This window comes from Rousettus aegyptiacus, unplaced genomic scaffold, assembly GCF_014176215.1.
Source record: "Rousettus aegyptiacus isolate mRouAeg1 unplaced genomic scaffold, mRouAeg1.p scaffold_m13_p_1, whole genome shotgun sequence".
Lineage (NCBI taxonomy): Eukaryota > Metazoa > Chordata > Mammalia > Chiroptera > Pteropodidae > Rousettus > Rousettus aegyptiacus.
The window spans coordinates 103,241,119-103,259,094 of record NW_023416284.1 but is presented as its reverse complement, the minus strand read 5'-3'; the positions used below and the strand labels follow the sequence as shown (position 1 = coordinate 103,259,094).

Below are 17,976 nucleotides of genomic sequence, written 5' to 3'. Positions count from 1 at the left end.
CCTTCCAAAATTACACAGCTTTTCTCTCTCCTAATGTCCAATTATTGCTACAGGGAGCCCAGTTCTCTTTTCAGAATGAACTAAGTCATCACTCAGTCATTTTGCATGCATCATGTATCTCCTGCTTTCTCTCACCAATACCATCCTCCCAAAGTACAGCGTTCTCCCTGGTCATCAGCAAACAATAACCCTAGAGGTGACAGGACCTCCCATTGGTGACTCAGGTGCAAGGAGAACTGAAAATCTGAGATCCATGGCATTAGGGACCATTACAAAAGGTCTCCATGCCCAAGCTTATGCAGAAGTGACAGTCCTAGTCTCTTCCAGCTACAAGACAATTTAAGACTGCTTAAGACTCTCAGAATTCTTTTTTTTAAAATTATAGTTAACTTTTAATATTATTTTATATTAGTTTCAAGTTTGTGCATGATTCTTAAAACACTTATATAATTAATGAATCTCCCTGATTAGTCTAGTATCCACCTGGCATGAGACAGTTATTATAATATTATTGACTAACACTCTCAGAATTCTTTCTAGAACCTAGGCAGAGGGAGCCCCTTCAAAGATAAGACTGAGATAAAATTCCCTGAAAGACGATTGGGGCAAGGGGTGAGTCAGCACCTACTCATTGATTTTTTTCATGGAAATATAAAATTTTAAAGACCAGATGTGTTATGGAGTAAAATGTATATAATTGAAACATTAGACCTAGAAGTGACCTTAATAAATGGTATTTATTAATATACATTATTTAATGCATAGCAAATTGCGAGGCCCACTTTGATATGGATGGAGTTTTTGTTTTTGTTATTAAATATATTTAGTTTGTATTTTGCTATACAAAATGTTCAAACTGACAAAAATAATTTTTCATTATTTCATTCTTTTAAAACAAAGATGTAATTTGAAACATTGCTATAAGAAATGATGGCTTTGGCTTATCAACAGCCAGACGCTCTCAGATTTCACCGTTCAGGACCCAACTGACGGTTCTGCTGGAGGAATACACTGGACACCTATTGTTGTTGTTGTTGTTGTTGTTGTTGTTGTTGTTGTTGTTGTTGTTTTGCCTAGCCATCCCCTCACCCCACCCACGCCTTTACAGAAACTGCTCACACTTCTGTGTTTACTGTGCTTGCAGCCAGTTTGAAGATGTGCCTGGCCAGACTGACTGGGTTAGGGGATGGCAGCTGGCAAAAGCTAGGTTGACCAGCCTTCATCCCATGAATTTTCAGACTTCAACAGGAAGAAAGAAATGGGACTCACTCTCTTCTAGAGAAGTTGAAAAAGACAGCACCCCACCACAGTAATTTCCAACTTTGATTGCACACTAGGATTCCCAAAGGTGCTTTAAAAATGTACCAATATCTGCACCCTACTCCAGACCCATTGAATCTGAATTTCTGGAGATGTCTCAGACCGTAATATTTATTATTCAAATAAACGTTTTATTTGAATAATTTCATCACTATTGAAAAGTTGAAAGAGTACACCCCTTCACCTAGATTGGACTAATTGTTAACATTTAGGGATGATTTTTCTTTAACGTTCCAGTTTTATATAATCATTAATATAAAGAATTGAGAATAATCCCAGATGATAATCATATGTAATTGAGAACAAACCAACTATGAAAAGGACAGCGCAAAATAAAGCAGATACACCAAGAAGGACAAAGATTAAAAATAATAATAATAATAAAGAATGTCTTGGTGACACCAAGGATCCTATATTTCATGCTGTGGGTACTATGAGGTACGCTGATATCATTATAATAAAATCACCATTGGGATTTGAAGTAGTATGACTTAGGAACTTGTTCCTTTCAATCATACACAGGGGCAAGTAGATTCTACAGCCTCACCTCTAAATAAAAATGAACCCAGGGGCTTTACTGTCTTGAAAGATTGAGGTTATGTTAAGAGAAATATATATTTAAAAAAAAAAAAACAGAACCCATAAGTTCCCAGGATAATGGAATTAAAGATAATGAGACCACATGCTAAACTACAGTTTTGTGGAAGTAGCTACTGTGTTTTAAAGTAGACCGTTTTTCCATTAGTAAATTAAATCAAATCTCACACAACACAAGCTCATTACCAAGGACGGTGGGATCTTAGGATACATAAAAACATAAAATATAAGTTTTGTAGTTTTTGAAGGCTAATCATTTGCCCAGAAATGTACTTGAAATCCTTTCTTTGAGCTACAAACAAACCAGTTTTCCCAAGCTATAATTATATGAATGAACTTTGAAAGAGGAAATTTAATAAACCCAAAATAATGTAAGATAAATTCAAGATTCATTCCTTTATCTGTAAATTTACTTTAAGGAGAAAACACATTGTGTAAAAATTCAAAGGATAAAATTTTTCAAGCAAAATTAAACTTTCAAAATTCACACTCGACGAATACAAAGAATCCTTTGGAGAAAGGAAGGAATAGATTTATCAATTACAACAATATTTTAAGGAATTATATGAAAGGCAATGGAAATGTAGATGTTTTGGTATTCTCTCCTCCGATGCAAAGAATGATACTACAATAGAGACAAACTTATGAGCCGAGAGAAATCTCCCTCTAGTTTACATTGCTCTTGAGAGAATCCCACCTGAGGAAAATGAGGATCAAAATGCCATAGGTTAGTAGCTGGAAGTGCAGGGTTTTTTGTGAAGGTGTGAAAATATTCCTCTGAATTCATGGAGACCTTAAAGCTGGTGATATATTGGTTGCAAGTCCAAATTGTAGATAAAATATTACAAAGTTCGATGAAAAGAAATAATGATTTTAAAAAAACAGTTAATTAGCTTCTGTATTTGTACTTCATCACTTTTAGAGCATCAGAAAAGGAGAACTCCTTTAAAGGTTCCAATTTCCTGGACTCTGATATTTGGATGGGATCGGAGGCACAAAAAGAAAGAAATAAGAACAAAAATATTTTCTTGCCAAATTAGCACTCTTATCAAATTATGTTAAGTGTCAAATTCCTTTTAAATACTCATCACTTTGTACACTATTAATCAAACCCCAAATTACAAAGCCTCAGAACCTCGGAGTCATAATCGGTTTCTCATCTCTGAAATTCCTCTCTGAAGGAAGTCATTGGAAGAAGGAAGACGTGAGACTACTCACTGCGGCTAGCCAACAACAAAGTCACCAGCAAATTTGTCCCGATCCCTGGCAGCTGTACTCACAGGTGTCAGTGGTTTTCCTTTGTCATATCTTGCCACAAATCAGTAGGCTGGGCTTCTCTATCTCTAGCAGTCAATTTAGCCCCCAATGGCAGATCCCCAGGCTGAGGCAGCCAGGCTGGGCCCTGCCCTGGCACAGCCAGCCAGCCCCATAGCAGCGGCCCTGCAGCCTGACAGACCAGTCCTGCATGGGAGAAGCTCCTACAGTGGGAGGAGCATCGTGCCAGAGAATGGATGAGTCACACTCTAGGTGGCACACAGACTCTCCCAAAAAGCAAGGGCTTCCCTTTTTTGGCAAGAGATCCAGAATTACGGTAACGGTGCAGGGTCTGTGGTACTTGGCCATAACTATTAACCTCCTCGTGAATCTTCCAAAGCCACAAAATGACACATGGAAAACACAAACGCCTCTGCGCACAGCTCTGCCTTTGTCTGACCTTCTAGTCACTAGGATTATGGCAGTATGGTTCTCTAATTGTCTCTGGTTGTCCCTAGTTCCAAGCACAAGACAGCTTTGCAATTCCTAACCTCTGTGTGATTAGATGGGGTCATACAAGTTGTTCTGCCACGGTGACCAGCAATTCAACATGATAGCCATTCCATCAACCTGGGGCCGTGAGTGACTGTGATAAGCAGAGGACCCTGCTGACCTATGATGAGTATGAGCAAAATATTACTCTTTATTGTTCTTAGTGTGACGAAAAGTTGGGAGCTCTTTTTTACCTCAGCATAACCTAGTCTCTACTGATTGACACAAGGACCACGGCTCTTAGAGGGCAACATGGACAGTGATGTATCTTTCTAATTTTGAATATTCGAAATTCTTTCCCACTTTTTTTTTTTAAATCATTCATGGACTTTCTAGGTCTCCTTAGCTCACGTTTCTAAAACCACACTTATGTTTATCTAGGATGTGGCATTTTTCAAACCCTTGCTAGAATCTTCAACATAGTAAGAGGAACCCCTGTTTTTAACCCCACTGCTCCCTCTGTCCTTGCTTTGCTTCCTGGATTGCTCTGGATCTTCTAGCAAGTGACCAAAGACTTGAGAATCACCTTCGGAGCTGAAATCCAGTTAAGTTCATTCATCAGAAGGGAAAATTAAATATTTCCATTATGTAAATACTACATAACCAGGGTGCCATGTATTTGTGGCTATTTCGATTTACATAAAATATGACCTCCAGCCTCACAGAGCTTACAGTCTATTTGGGAAGAGAAGGGATATAAATGTAAGAAATGTGTGAGGCCTTCTCTGCTAAGAGCTGAAGCAATAAATCTAAAGCAGGGAAAAGGTGATGGAGACTAGTGGTCCAGGGCCACTTCGTGGAGCGTGCAGGGCTGGGCCAGCCATTGAAGGACACATCCAGTTTATATTGAGCAAAATTTGGCAGCAGGACAAGCTGAGGGTTATTCATAGTTTATTTGTTCAATAAACTTTTATTGAGCAGCTAGTAGAGACCAGAAATGTAAAAGCTGGAACTTTTCTGGGAGATCATCCAAACTCAACTGCGCACTGCACAAATCGGAAAAAAAACAAAAACAAAAACTTGCAGGACTCTCAACTTTTTAAAAGGAAAATAATGGCCTCAACTTAGTAAAGCAGAGCTCCCGAGCATGGGTCCAGCCTTGTCACCAGTTGCTCCCTGACTCATGTGTTACACACCGTTAATGACTTACTATTTTCATCATGTTGTTTTAAGTCTCCGAGTTTCCGTGCATGTGTGTCCTATGCCTGGGACAACCTTCCCACCTCTGTTTGCTGGCAAATAACTTGTCCTCGGTCATGATTCAACCCGACTGTCTCATTCTTGAGAAAGTTTCCTCCAAAGCCTGAGATGGAACAGAGTATCTCTTCTTTTGCATACATTTACCTAGTCACTCATTTTGAAATGTTGAAATTTGAATCTTCCCCTCTGAACTCATCTTCGCCAGAGTTGCAACCTACCCTGTCTTGTTCATCTTGCTCTAGCTTAATGTAAAATTGGTTCACATTCCTTTTCTTTTCCATTGGCTTCTACTACAGCCCAAAGGGCCTCCTCCCATCTCCACCCATAGCTTCACCTAGCTGACTCACTCTTGTCCTCAAGTGTCTCCTCTACTGTCACATCTTCCATGACAAACTACCCTGGCCCAGTTTCCCCCTCCAGGGTACACAAGACTGGAACCACCTCATCATTTAGGTTTCGGTTCAAATGACATACCCTTGGAGAAGCATTCCCTGATTTGGCAGTCATTATTTACCTACCCAAGGTCACTCTGTCGTCTTTCTTGCCAAAAACCTAGACTTGATGACTCAAAACTATTTTGAACTAATTGTGGCAATACAAGTTCTATTTTCTGGTCACTGAATTAATTGTAGTCAGGTTTCCATTTGTATTCGATGAGTTTTAGGGTGAAGTCTGCTAGGGGAGGAGATTTCTAAGTAGGATTTACACTAGTGAGCTACACTAGTGAGCTACACTAGGGGAGAAAGTTCCCTTGCCCCTCTTCCTCCACCTTTTTCTTTTTTCTGGCTTTGGAAACCACGAGGGGATGTAATGCCTGTGGCTATGGCAGCCATTGAAGCAACAAGCCTGAGGAAATGCCAACATGTTGAGAATAGGGGAATAGAAGGATGGGAAAAGCCTCAGTCCTTACATTACACCACTAAATTACCAAACCCACCCTGGGATCAATAACATCTGGACTTTTGAAATAAATGTTCCTAGGACTTATGTCACTGTTACATCTTCTATTACTTAAAGTCAAAGTAGATTAATTGATACTCTTAACACCTAATCTAAAGCAGCCCAATCTGCAATATTATTTTCCTCATATATATCACTACTCGAAATTAGTATTCTTGGGAATGTTATTGGTTGATTGTCTTCCCCAGTGATTATGGGGGCAGGAACATTGTCAATTTTACCACTGCTGTATTTCCAAGACCTCGAATAGTGCCTGGTACTTTGTACGAGTTCAATAAATATGTGTTACATAAGTGGTTAGATGAATGAATACCTCTGGTGACAACTCATTATTCTTTGTCTGTCTCATAACAGATGTGAGCTCGTTTAGGTCACAGATCTAGATTTTACTTATTTGTATTTCCCCCCAAATTATCAGACTGTTTGGCATACAGGAAGAAATTAATAAATATTTAATGAATGGCAACATATGCTCCCTGGACTCTTCCTTCAGTCACCACCCCTCTATTTAGGATACAGCTCCTGAGCATCTGATATTGGACACCTTGGCAAAGGAATCCTGAACTGTTGTTTTATGATAGTCGAGCTGACAAAAGAATTCTATAATAGAGTCTTAAACTGGCAAAAGGTCTTAGAGACTGGCCTTGTAGACCAAACTTCCAGATGAATCAGTCCCAGGAATATAGAGCTGATCACCTCAGTAGACAGTATTTACAATCATGTTTCAACTATATCATATGTGAGTGGGCTCAGATAGGCCTCTTCGTGATTGACAGCTGTCGTCAAGCTATTATTTATTCATCTTGTCTTTGAAACCCAGCCCTGAGAGAAATACCTTCTCCATATCTTCACACACACAGCTGAACATGGCAAGGTTTAATTTGTCATATTTCACTGACTCTAAGATGCCACTGATTATGAGACGCCCATTGTTTTATGGACTACTAAAAAAAAAACAATGCTGGCAAACTCTGAAACAATGCTAAAAAACTATGGAACAATACTAGAATATATCCCATTTCAGAAGTGCATCTTAGATTTGACACAATATAAAATATGATAGTTTCACTTTAAAATAATGAATACAGCCTTCCATGCACTTGGTCAGTCCTGCTGCGATTCACTAACAGGCTTGTTTTTCCACGATCCTAGATGACGAATGACATACATTCACTCTCTTCAAACCACTAATGAAACTTCTCCCCATCCCTTACGTTATCAGCCTCACCTCACATTTCACAGAGAAAATAGAAACTATCAGATGTCAACTCTATCTGCTTCTCTCCTCCAAACCTGCAAACCCACCTACATATACTCCCGCCTTTTCTTTCCCTCCTGCCATATTAGAGGAAGGGTGTCTATTCCTGTCAACACTTGTCCCTTCCCAGGAGCTCTATCCCCTTCTCAGACTTTCTCGAGGACAGCACTCCTGCATTCCTTAAGATTTCCTATTCCCTGCCTCATCAATTTCTCCCTCCACAGTGGATCATTCCATTAATATTTTAATAGGCTCAAATATCTTCCTTCCTGAAGCAAAGTCTCCCTTAGTTCCTGCTGACTCTGCCCCAAGTTTTCTTCTCCAATTATCCTTCTCCTGAGAACTGTCCACATGAGCTGTCTCCACTTTCTGAATTTACAATTCTCTCTTAATCCAGTCATCTCCCTCATGATAAATCTGTATATTAATTCTTTGTTCTCTTCTTTCTTGATCTCTTGGAAGCATTCAACTCAGTTGGCCACTTCTCCCTGTGTGTGTGTGTGTGTGTGTGTGTGTGTGTGCGTTTTGTCATTTTGTTTTAGGTGAGCTGACTCCTTTCAGTATTTCCTGTAGTGCAGGCCTCATAATGGAGAATTCTCTCAATTTTTGTATGTTTAGAAAGGTCTTAATTTCTCCTTCATATCTAAAGGAGAGCTTAGCTGGATACACTATTCTAGGCTGATAATTCCTTTCACTTAATAGTTTAAATATTTTATTCAATTCCTTTCTGGCACTGAGAAGTCCAACGATAATCTAATGGGTTTTCCTTTATAAGTTACTGTTTTCTTCTCCATGGCTGCCCTGAGAATTTTGTCTTTGTTGTTGATTTTTGGTAACTTTAATGCAATGTGTCTTGGTGCAGGCCTTTTGGGGTTGAGAGAATTGGGTGTTCTATTGATTTCTTGAATTCCAAGCTCCAGCTCATTCCTTACATTTGGGTAATTCTCATCAACTATTTGTCTGAAAATGCTTTCTAGTCCCTGCTCCTTTTCCTTGCCTTAGATAATGCCCATTATTCTTATTATATTTCCTCTCCTGATGGTATCAGCTAGTTCCTGAATTTCTCTTTCATTATTTTTCATTCTTCAGTTTCTCTCTTCTTCCTTCTGATTTATTTCTAGATTTCTGTCTTTGATATCACTGGTCCTTTCGTTCAGTTGGTCGACTCTATTTCTCAAGCTCGCTATTTCATTTTTCAACAATCGCAGTGTCTTTTTTTTTTTTTTATCTTCAGAAGATCTATTCTATTCTTTTTGAGGGTTTCAATCTCCTTGCTCTGCTCATCTAGCTGTTTTTGCAATTTCTGAAATTGTTGATATGATTCGTTTTGGAACTCACTAAGTTTTTTCAGAAGTACCATCCTAAATTCTCTGTCATTTAAGTTGCATATTTCTATGCCTGTAAGCTTATTTTCTGGAAAATTTTCTCTTTCTTTCTGAGATGCCTTTTCATCTTGGTTGTTCATGGTGTTTTGTGGACTATTTCTCTACCTGGGCATTAATGGAAGTGTATATTACTGTTTTTCCAGAAAGATTTATTATTTAAAGGTCTCTCTTTAGCCTGCTGCAAAGAAGGCACTTTTCTTTAGGTTCCCTGCTTTATATAAAACCTCAATAATGCCTTTTTATTTTCTTTTAGATATTTAATCACACTTGCTAACCTCAGTTTCAATCTCTGTCTGTGTCAGCGACAGTCTCAGCAGTGTTTGCTCAAATTCCACTGGGGCTCCGTGGTGATCAGTCTTGGAGGGTGTCAGGGGGCGGGGGAGGCTCTCTGAGTTGAGGGTTGGGGGGTATGGCTCAGCCTCAGTTTTGCAACCGGGGCCTGGTAAAAATCAACTGTTTTTTCTCTGCTGTCTCACTTCTCTGCCTTCTACCCTAATGACTGGATTCTTCCACTGGCCGCATGGAGCTCACAGCACTCCCAGGCAGGGATGTTCATAGAACTTGCCACACCTTCTCCCCTCCACCTCCTCCTGCAGGGAGCTCCAGCAAACTGCAATAGTTCTGATCTGTGGTAGTTCTTATACACAGATCCCACATTCAGACGTGCTGACGTGCAGTTTGGGTGTCTTTTTTTTGAGTTTTAAATGATTAGCTTATTGTTGTTTGAAGAGGAGAGATCTGGATACGTCTCCCACTCTGCCATCTTTCTCCAAAACTCACTTCTCCCTTTTTTGAAACACTTTTCTTTTTATTTTTTAATTGTGGTGAAAAAGATACAACAGAAAATTTGCCATCTTAATCATTTTTGACATTCAGTAGTGTTAAGTATGTTCACATTTTTGTGCAGTAGATCTTTAGAACTTTTTCAACTTGCAGAACTGGAACTCTATGGCCATTGAACAATAACAATCCATCAACCCCTCCCCAACCCCTGGTAACCGCCATTCTACTTTCGGTTTCTATGAGCGTAACTTCTTTAGATAACTTATATAAGTAGAATCACACAGGATTTGTCTTTTGTTACTTGGCTCATTTCACTAAGCATAAGTTCCTCTTGGCTTTTCCATGTTGTAACATGCGACAGGGTTTCTTTCCTTTTCAAGGCTGAATAATATTCCATTGTGCATATGTAACACATGTTTATCCATTCATCCATCAGTGGACATTTGGGATTGTGAAACATTTTCTTTCTAAATTCACGTGTTCCCCACATTCTGATTTCCTTTCTGGTCTCTTCTCTACAGGACTTCTGAATGTGGAGTTTCCCAAGGCCTCTCCTTATCTCTCTTCTTTACTTCCCTCCCCTCCTCACTTTTTTCCACATTCACAGCTTAGATCTCCAAGCCACATTTCTCTTCTAAGTTCCACATTCACATGTCAGCAAGTCTTATGATTTCTTCCTCAAAATATATCTCAAATCTGCTTATTTCTTTCTACCTCCACTCAGCCTAGGTCTTCGTCTTCTCTTGCCTGCATTAATACGAACACTTTCTTACTGTTTCCCTAATTTTACCCTTGCCCCCTTCCAATCTGTATTTCAGAAATCTCAAACATATTCAACCATATCACTTCCCAGAATAAAATCCATTTTCATTGAACTTAGAAATAGGTCTGTGTGCCTCATATGGCCTATAATGCCCAGCTAACTGGGGACCTGCCTGCCTCTCCAGTCTTGCCTTGGGCCTCTCTTTCTCTGTTCACTCAGGTGCACAGAGCCTCCTTTCAGCTCCAAAAATATACCAAGCTCTTTCCACCTCTGGGCCATTATGCATCTTGTTTCTTCTGCCTAGGATCACTGTGTCATGCCTCCTTCTCCCCAGTCCCCTGCCCCACTGTTTTCTTCAACACCAACACACACACACACACACACACACACACACACACACACACACACAACACAATCTTTGTGGGATTAGCCATTTCTCCTCTCCAGCATACCCAATAGACTAAGATGAGGAAAGAGGGATACCTGGGAGCAAACCTTCAGAAAGCCTTCACTCTCAGGGTCATGAAAGTGCCCAACCAGCACCAGCATGACACACAGTGGGTGTCTCTTTAAATTTTGTGCCTGAGACCTTCTCCTGTTTCTTCGTGAACCAGCCTTGCTCCTCTCTTGGGCTTAAGCTCCAGTATACCTGTGAGGAGGCCTTCTTTGACCATTCTCTCTAAATAGGTTTCCACAAACTTCTACCCACCAATCCCATAATCCTAAATTACTGCACCCTATTTGTTTCTCACAATTCATTTATTCCAACATAATTATCTACATATTTATTTATTTGAAGGTTGTCCATCTGTTTATCCTCCCTCCCCCAGGAAAACAAGAGCTGTACACACAGAGTAAATGTTTGGTTTTAAACACATTTAATAGCCACAATTACTTCAACCATCCTTGAAAAAACGAGGCTCCAAATTCTATCAGTCTGTGATCACCTTATTCTGCTTTCTGGAGTTGGAGCAGGGAGGAGGGAGAAGAGATGCCACAGGACTGACCTGAGAAATAAAGTTTCTGTGAGCTTTTTTAATTTCCAAGGGTGAAAATAATTAAGGATTACTAGACCCAAGATTCTCGGAAGGATCCAAAGAAATCTTGACACTTAACCAAATATTCAAAATATAAAGGCAATCTGATATGATATAGCAGCCTCATTTTTGACATGATACAAACTTTTATTTCATACATAAGAGCAACTCTTCGCTTTTTACATTTCAACTGCCCAAAAGGCCACCAGGAAAATCTATTGATCAAGTAAAACCAAAACTATTAGGCCTACACCTTGATAGTCCAAGTAGGTTTCAGAAGAGGAAAGTTGAGGTCCGGGGAATGGGGGGATAATTATAAAGTTTTCAAGCCTCGAAGACTGAAGAATTGGTTGGGATAGGACAGAGTTTATGGCATAATGGCTTGACTAAGTGAGGACTACATGGCAAAGGTTTTCAATGCGTTTTCATGAGCAAGCTGCTACTCTTGGTAATAAGCTATTTACATGGTTCAGAGCTTATCTTCCAGGACTTAATACTTCCTGAACAGCCAGTACCTAAGCTGCTTTTGCTTATTTTGTGCGTGTGTTATTTCCCACTGGGACAGGAAGAAATGTTCACTTTCAGGATTGTTTCACACAGGTTTGAATTCTCAGCCATTGGAAAAACTTGTAAAGTTCTAAAACTCACCCTTGCAATTTTAACTATTCTTTGCTCACCCCTCCCCTCAACTCCATTGTTTAAGAAGCCAATAACCTCATTTCTCATCTTAATCACTAAATAGGCTTTTAGGCTCCAATTTGATCAGCAGGGGATGTTATTAATTTTTTCTTATGGTGTTATTATCTACCACAAAAGTAGCCATCTGGCTAGCTTTAAGAGTCTAGTTGCTGTGATGGTGAATTATTCCCAGGGATAAAGTGTTTCCTTTTCATCGTATTCATCAATTCACCTCAAGCCACCCCCTTGTTTTCTTTTTAAGGGACCAGTCCTGGCAGCTTATTTCCTGTGTTGTTTAATATTTACTGACGGCTCCAATTCTCTTTTACTTCCAGAAGTACCTTACAGGACCTTTATTCAGTGTGGATGCTGCTGTTCTGGCTTGGCATCCTGCAGGTTTCAGTATTAGGTGAAGGTCTCTAGTCACACCTGCTTCCTGCTTTTATAGGAGTTGGTGGATTCGTAGGTAGATACTGTTGACTTATTGACTATGGAAGTCTTCTCTAAGATTAAGCAATACTAATACTCTAAAGAAGAGATAAAACCAACTGTTCACATAGGTGGAATTAAGGGCAAGAAAGGGTAACACTACCTTTTTAATGTATATTTAGAATGTTACCATTAGAATAGCTCTTAAAATTCAAGTTCTTAATTTTTCAGTTGAAGAAACAGGTCCAAAGATGAAATCTAGTCAAGGTCTCTGAGATGAGGAACACAAGGCCAGGTTTGAATCTGGATCTCAACGCTTATCCCCTTGTTCAAGAGTAGAAAAAACTGCTCGGTAGTGAGTAAAAATACTGAAATGCAACCTTTCCTTTGCCCCTTACGTTGTCGGTATATCCTGTCTTGCAAAACTTTATTTTACAAAAAAAGGTTTAGTTCTTATTAATTTGATTTAGTGCCATAAAAGCCCCCTATGGAGTCCTAAAACAGTATCTATTAATAGGCTATAGAAGCATATAAAATCTTTAAAACTGTATCAAAATTGGGTGTGTTGTATGTGCATTAGTGAATGCACATACACAAAAATACTCTTTATATTTCAAGTATAAAGGGTTTTAATCTAAGTAATTAGAAGCTTACACATCTGCTGGAAGGGCTAGGGAGTAATAGCAGAAAGCTCTCACCAAAAAGAAGAAGAAGAAGAAGAAGAAGAAGAAGAAGAAGAAGAAGAAGGAGGAGGAGGAGGAGGAGGAGGAGGAGGAGGAGGAGGAGGAGGAGGAGGAGGAGGAGGAGGAGGAGGAAGAGGAAGGAAGGAAGGAAGGAAGGAAGGAAGGAAGGAAGGAAGGAAGGAAGGAAGGAAGGAAGGAAGGAAAAAAAGAACTGCCAGGGGGTTCTCAAAGCATAAAGACCCACTGCACACCAGAACTTGATTTTCGAAAAGACACTTTTATGCCTACTCCATCACTTACCAGCTATGTGAACTTGGCAAATTAGTTAACCTCTCCTTTCCTTAGTGGGCTCATCAGCAAATGGGGATGAGATGATATATCCACTCAGTATTTATTGTCCCCTTTTTCATAATTAACAAGCCCTGATTTTTTTTCCCCCAGAATTGTAACGTGCTCTGTTAAAATATGTACCTTCCTACAGACCCTTGTCACTAGAGTTGAGGATATGATCAAGCTGTCTGGTCGATGAGATATTAATTGAAGATACCAGATGAGGCTTTTGGAAAAGTTATTGTTTTTCCCATTAAAAGAAAGTGGGGTGGGAGGAGCAGACTCAGCTGGTCTACTCACCTTTTTCCCTCTTTCTATCTGGGATTCAAATGCTATACAAACAACAACAACAACAACAACAACAAAATGCAATACAATCATGCACCACTTTGCCACAGAGATGCATTCTGAGAAATGCATCATTAGGCGATTTCGTAATTAGACAAACGTCATGGAGTGCACTTACACAAACTTAGATGGTGTAGCCTACCACTGTAAGTGTGTGTGCTATATTTTTATACAACTGGCAGTGCAGTAGGTTTGTTTACACTAGCATCAGCACAAACACATGAGTAATGTGTTGTGTTACAATGTTATGGCAGCTACAATGTCACGAGGCAATAGAATTTTTCAGTCCCATTATAATCTCATGGGATCACCACTATATATGCATAGTTGACTGAAACATCATTATGTGGTGAGTGACTGTATTTATTTTGTAAAGTAAGAATGAAAGCCCCATCCTAAGGAAGACAGACTAGGAATACTTTCTTGTGCAGTTTTACAAGTTCTGGGCCAACCGCCTCCTGATTTTAATGACATTATGGGGAAAAAAATAAAATAATCCCGTACTGAAATTTTTTTACAGGCATCCAAATACAGGATTTGATAATATTACCTGCCTCATAGGATCGTTTGAGTTAATCCATGTAAAATCACTAAGAATAGTGCCTGACACATCATAAATCCTTAATAACCATTAGGCATCTTTACTACCATTCTTGCTACTTCAGTTACTACCATCACTCCTTCCACTGCTGGTTTTATTGCCACAGTGTAGCTCAGAGCATGTGTGCCTTAAAGAGATATAACAGAAGAAAAAAGTGGAGAAGTAGGTAGGCACAGATCGCACAGATGTGCTTTAAATCTTAGGCATCAAAGTGCTAGGTACCAGTCTATGAATCTAATGTCTTCAGACGAATCAAGAAAACCAATGAGGCAGGATTTGTAGCAGACTGTTAGCTGTAGAAACCCAATGCCTCATGATAAAGAATGAATCCTAATGGGAAAAAAAGTCAAGGTAAGATGGAAAAACTTAATTTGAGACAGTGCTCATGGTCAGAAGGGATTTTGAGTAGAGCACTACATTAGCTTATTAAGATGGCCTTTAACCTCACATTCTTCTCTCTATTTCCCCGTGGATCTGTATTAATATCATCTATAGCTAGAGTTACCATAGAATTTATCATCTGAGGTAAACCAATTTATCATCCAGGGTAACCTGGGATGTAGAGTCAGTGTACTCATGGCCCTGATAGAAACCTTGTTGAGAGAGATGTTGAGAGTATTAATTGGTACAACTTCTTCAGAGGACTTTGGACACATATATCAAAGGCATTAAAATGTTCATAACATTAACTCAGTTGGTAATGCCACTTCTAGATCTTTAAGAGTATAAGAGATGTGTCCAAATATTCATGTAAAAGAATGTTTATTACAGTGTTATTTATAATAGTAAAAAACTGAAATCCATGAAGATGTCTAACAACCCAACAATAATGAAATTGGTTAAATATATTATAGTATAACCATGCTATGGAATATTATAAGTATGTACATTCACGTTTTGAAGAACACATAACAATATAAAAAAATCAATAAAGTGTTCAGTGATGAAATAGCTAATACATAACATACAACATAGACAAATACTCTTAGAGAATGAATTAAAATATTTGTAATTGTAACCTCTTCTCTGGTTACTGGACTTATGGGAAATTTTTATACTCTGAAATTTCCCAAGTTTTTATGATGGAAATATTTTTTTAAATAAATGAAGTGCAAAACAAAAACTTCAGTCAGAATTCAGTTCAGAAAGGAGAAGCAACTCTTTGTATTCCAAGTATAAAGGGTTTTAATCTAGGGAATTAAAGCTTACATATCTGCTGGAAGGGCTGGGGAGCAACACAGAAAGCTGTCACCCAAAATCTCAGCCTGCAGCTCCAAAGCACGTGGCTGCCAAGAGCTCAGCAGAAACCATAGCTTCCAGTTGGCATCCCAACTCTCAGGATGCCACAGGGAAGAAAGGGGCGGGATGAAATGAAGTATTTAGGAAGATGCTACAGTTGAGGCAACCAAAAGATGATGCTGAAGCAAGTGATTCTCAAGAAGCTGGCCCAGAGCAGCAGCCCACAGCTCAGGTGTGGGCAAGCCCCCCAAATCCCCCACCAACTTCGCCGTTTCTCAGTCTGCAGTCTCCCCACTGCTTACTCACAATTGCAGTGGCAGTAATACCACAGAGACAACACAAAGTAATCAGTAACAACAACAATTTAAAAAATTGTAACACTATGAAAGTTTCTACTTACCTAGACCTTCCCATTTGGCCCTGAGTCTTGGGGTTTTGCTGGGGGACTAGTGAGGGTCTCTACATTTGTAGTAACCAGCCAGCCCAGCTATCTACTACGTGTGAAATAATATGTAAAGTGTTCTTTGTTTTGTTCTGTTTTCTTTTTACCTCAAGGGATTATGAAAATTACAAAGGATTTGCCTAGCACTGTACAGTCCTAACTCTGGCTTAAGCACTCTAGGAGTAAGTCATTTTTCATACTGGAGATGATATTTTGAATTACACACCTTAAAAAAAAGTAATTTATCTCATTTGTGAGCTGATTTGTTTCCCCAAGGCCTTTCCAACACTACTCTGGGAAGAAGGGCCTGGTGAATAGCACAGGGAAACAGAGGTGAGGATAGAGGAACATTTCAGTCTGACAGGAAGCCAAGAGCCTGTGGTAGGCAAAATTATCTCCTCCCTCCCCCATATCCTAGATGTCCACATAGATGTCCTAGTCCCTGGACCATGTGGATATGTTCTCTTTCATGACAAGAGATATTGTAAATGTGAGTAAATTAGGACCTTGAAATGGGGAGATTAGCCTGGATTATCTGGGTGGGTCCAGTGCAATCACAAGGGTTGTTAAAAATGGATAAAGGAGGAGGGAGAGTCACTCAGAGTGATGTGACTGCACAAGAAGGGAGAGGGATGCGACGTGAGGAGGGCTCAACCCACCATTGTGGCTTTGAAGATGAAGGGTGCCTTGAGCCAGGAAATGCAGGCAGCCTCCGGAAAGTGGGAAGGGCAAGGAAATGAATTATCCCCTGGAGCCTCCAGAAAGGAACTTGCCCTGCCAACCCCTCGATTAAGCCCACTGAGACTCATCTCAGACTTCTGATGTCCAGCATGAGAGATAATACATTTCTATTGTTTTACAACACTATCTGTGGTGATTACAGCAGCAATAGAAAATGAATACAGAGACCTTCTGGTTCTGGGACAAGAGGAACCTTTGGACAAGAGAGCAAGAACAAGAACAGGGCAAGAGATGAGATTCGAGTATCTTCTCAGGTCAACACTCACCTGGGGAGGGAAAGGGCAAGAGGGAAGCAAGGGGCTCACACACACACAGTGATGTTCAGAAGATACAAGAATAAGAGACTCATGCTCCCTCTCCCCAGACATGTCATGATGGGATTTCAAACTTCCCGGAGAGGCCTCCTGAGGAATCCAGCATGTTCCTTCATACTGAACCAAGCAAAGAGGGTAATCAGGTAAGTGCTAGATAACCATCTCTCTTCTGCTGACTGGGCATAACCAGACCCAGAAATCTGCGGATGCCTTGGTTATGGGACTCTTTGAGAACTGGGGGAAGAATTGGGATGCGACAAGGAGGCATTGCACCCAGAGACCCGTTATTAGACGTTTTGGCAGAAACCAAGTGCATTATCAGGGTGATGTTGTGAAGGACTAGTCAGGACCAGCAGCATTCCAGTGGACACGGGACAAAAGGCTCGGAGATGATCCATGAAGACTGTGGCCTGGGGGCCAATGAAGGCGTAAGGGACGACAGGTGAGGTCTCACCTTTTGCTGTCAAGATGTATCTGATCCCCCTACACACACACACACACACACACACACACACACACATACACACACAGCACAGTAAGAACAAAGACTCTTGAGTGGGAACAATCTGAGAAATTTGTTTCAATTATCACTTCATTTATACAATAATTTATACTAGATGATATTATTGCCTTTGAATGACGAAATGTCTTTTTTCCTTGCCATCAGTGGGAACAAGGGCTTTAGATGAAGATGAAACCAAAAGTATATAGCATTTTTGTACTACACATACATTGACATATGCAATGGACTAAAATAAATATACATTATCATATTTCATTTTCCATTTCCTTCTCTCTCCCCATGGGACAGGTCATAATCTTGAAGAGAATAAGAAAATGGTCACTTTTACATCGAATACGTTTCTGCGTCCTGTTCTCCTCATACTCCATGACCTTTATCGCTATTAAGAATCATAGATAATTAATTTTGTCATATGCTCAAAGTGACTGAGAGAGACCTGAGCCTTTATCAACTGAGATCTGTGGAAGGATGTGCTTCTCCCCAAAGGGCACTGCAGATAGCTTGGTATCATTTTATTGGTTAGTGGAAAGAGCTGTGTG

At 39.8% G+C, this 17,976-nt stretch overlaps 1 protein-coding gene across 1 annotated transcript in view; it reads right to left on the bottom strand.

The window, feature by feature from the left end:
* ADGRF2 (adhesion G protein-coupled receptor F2) overlaps window positions 1-3,222 on the bottom strand; it is a 37,049-nt gene extending 33,827 nt beyond the window's left edge. Inside the window, exon 1 of the mRNA XM_016158914.2 lies at window positions 3,198-3,222. The gene's annotated coding sequence lies outside the window, so the exon portion shown is untranslated. The remainder of the gene's footprint in view (window positions 1-3,197) is intronic.
* Between the last annotated feature and the right edge of the window lie 14,754 nt (window positions 3,223-17,976).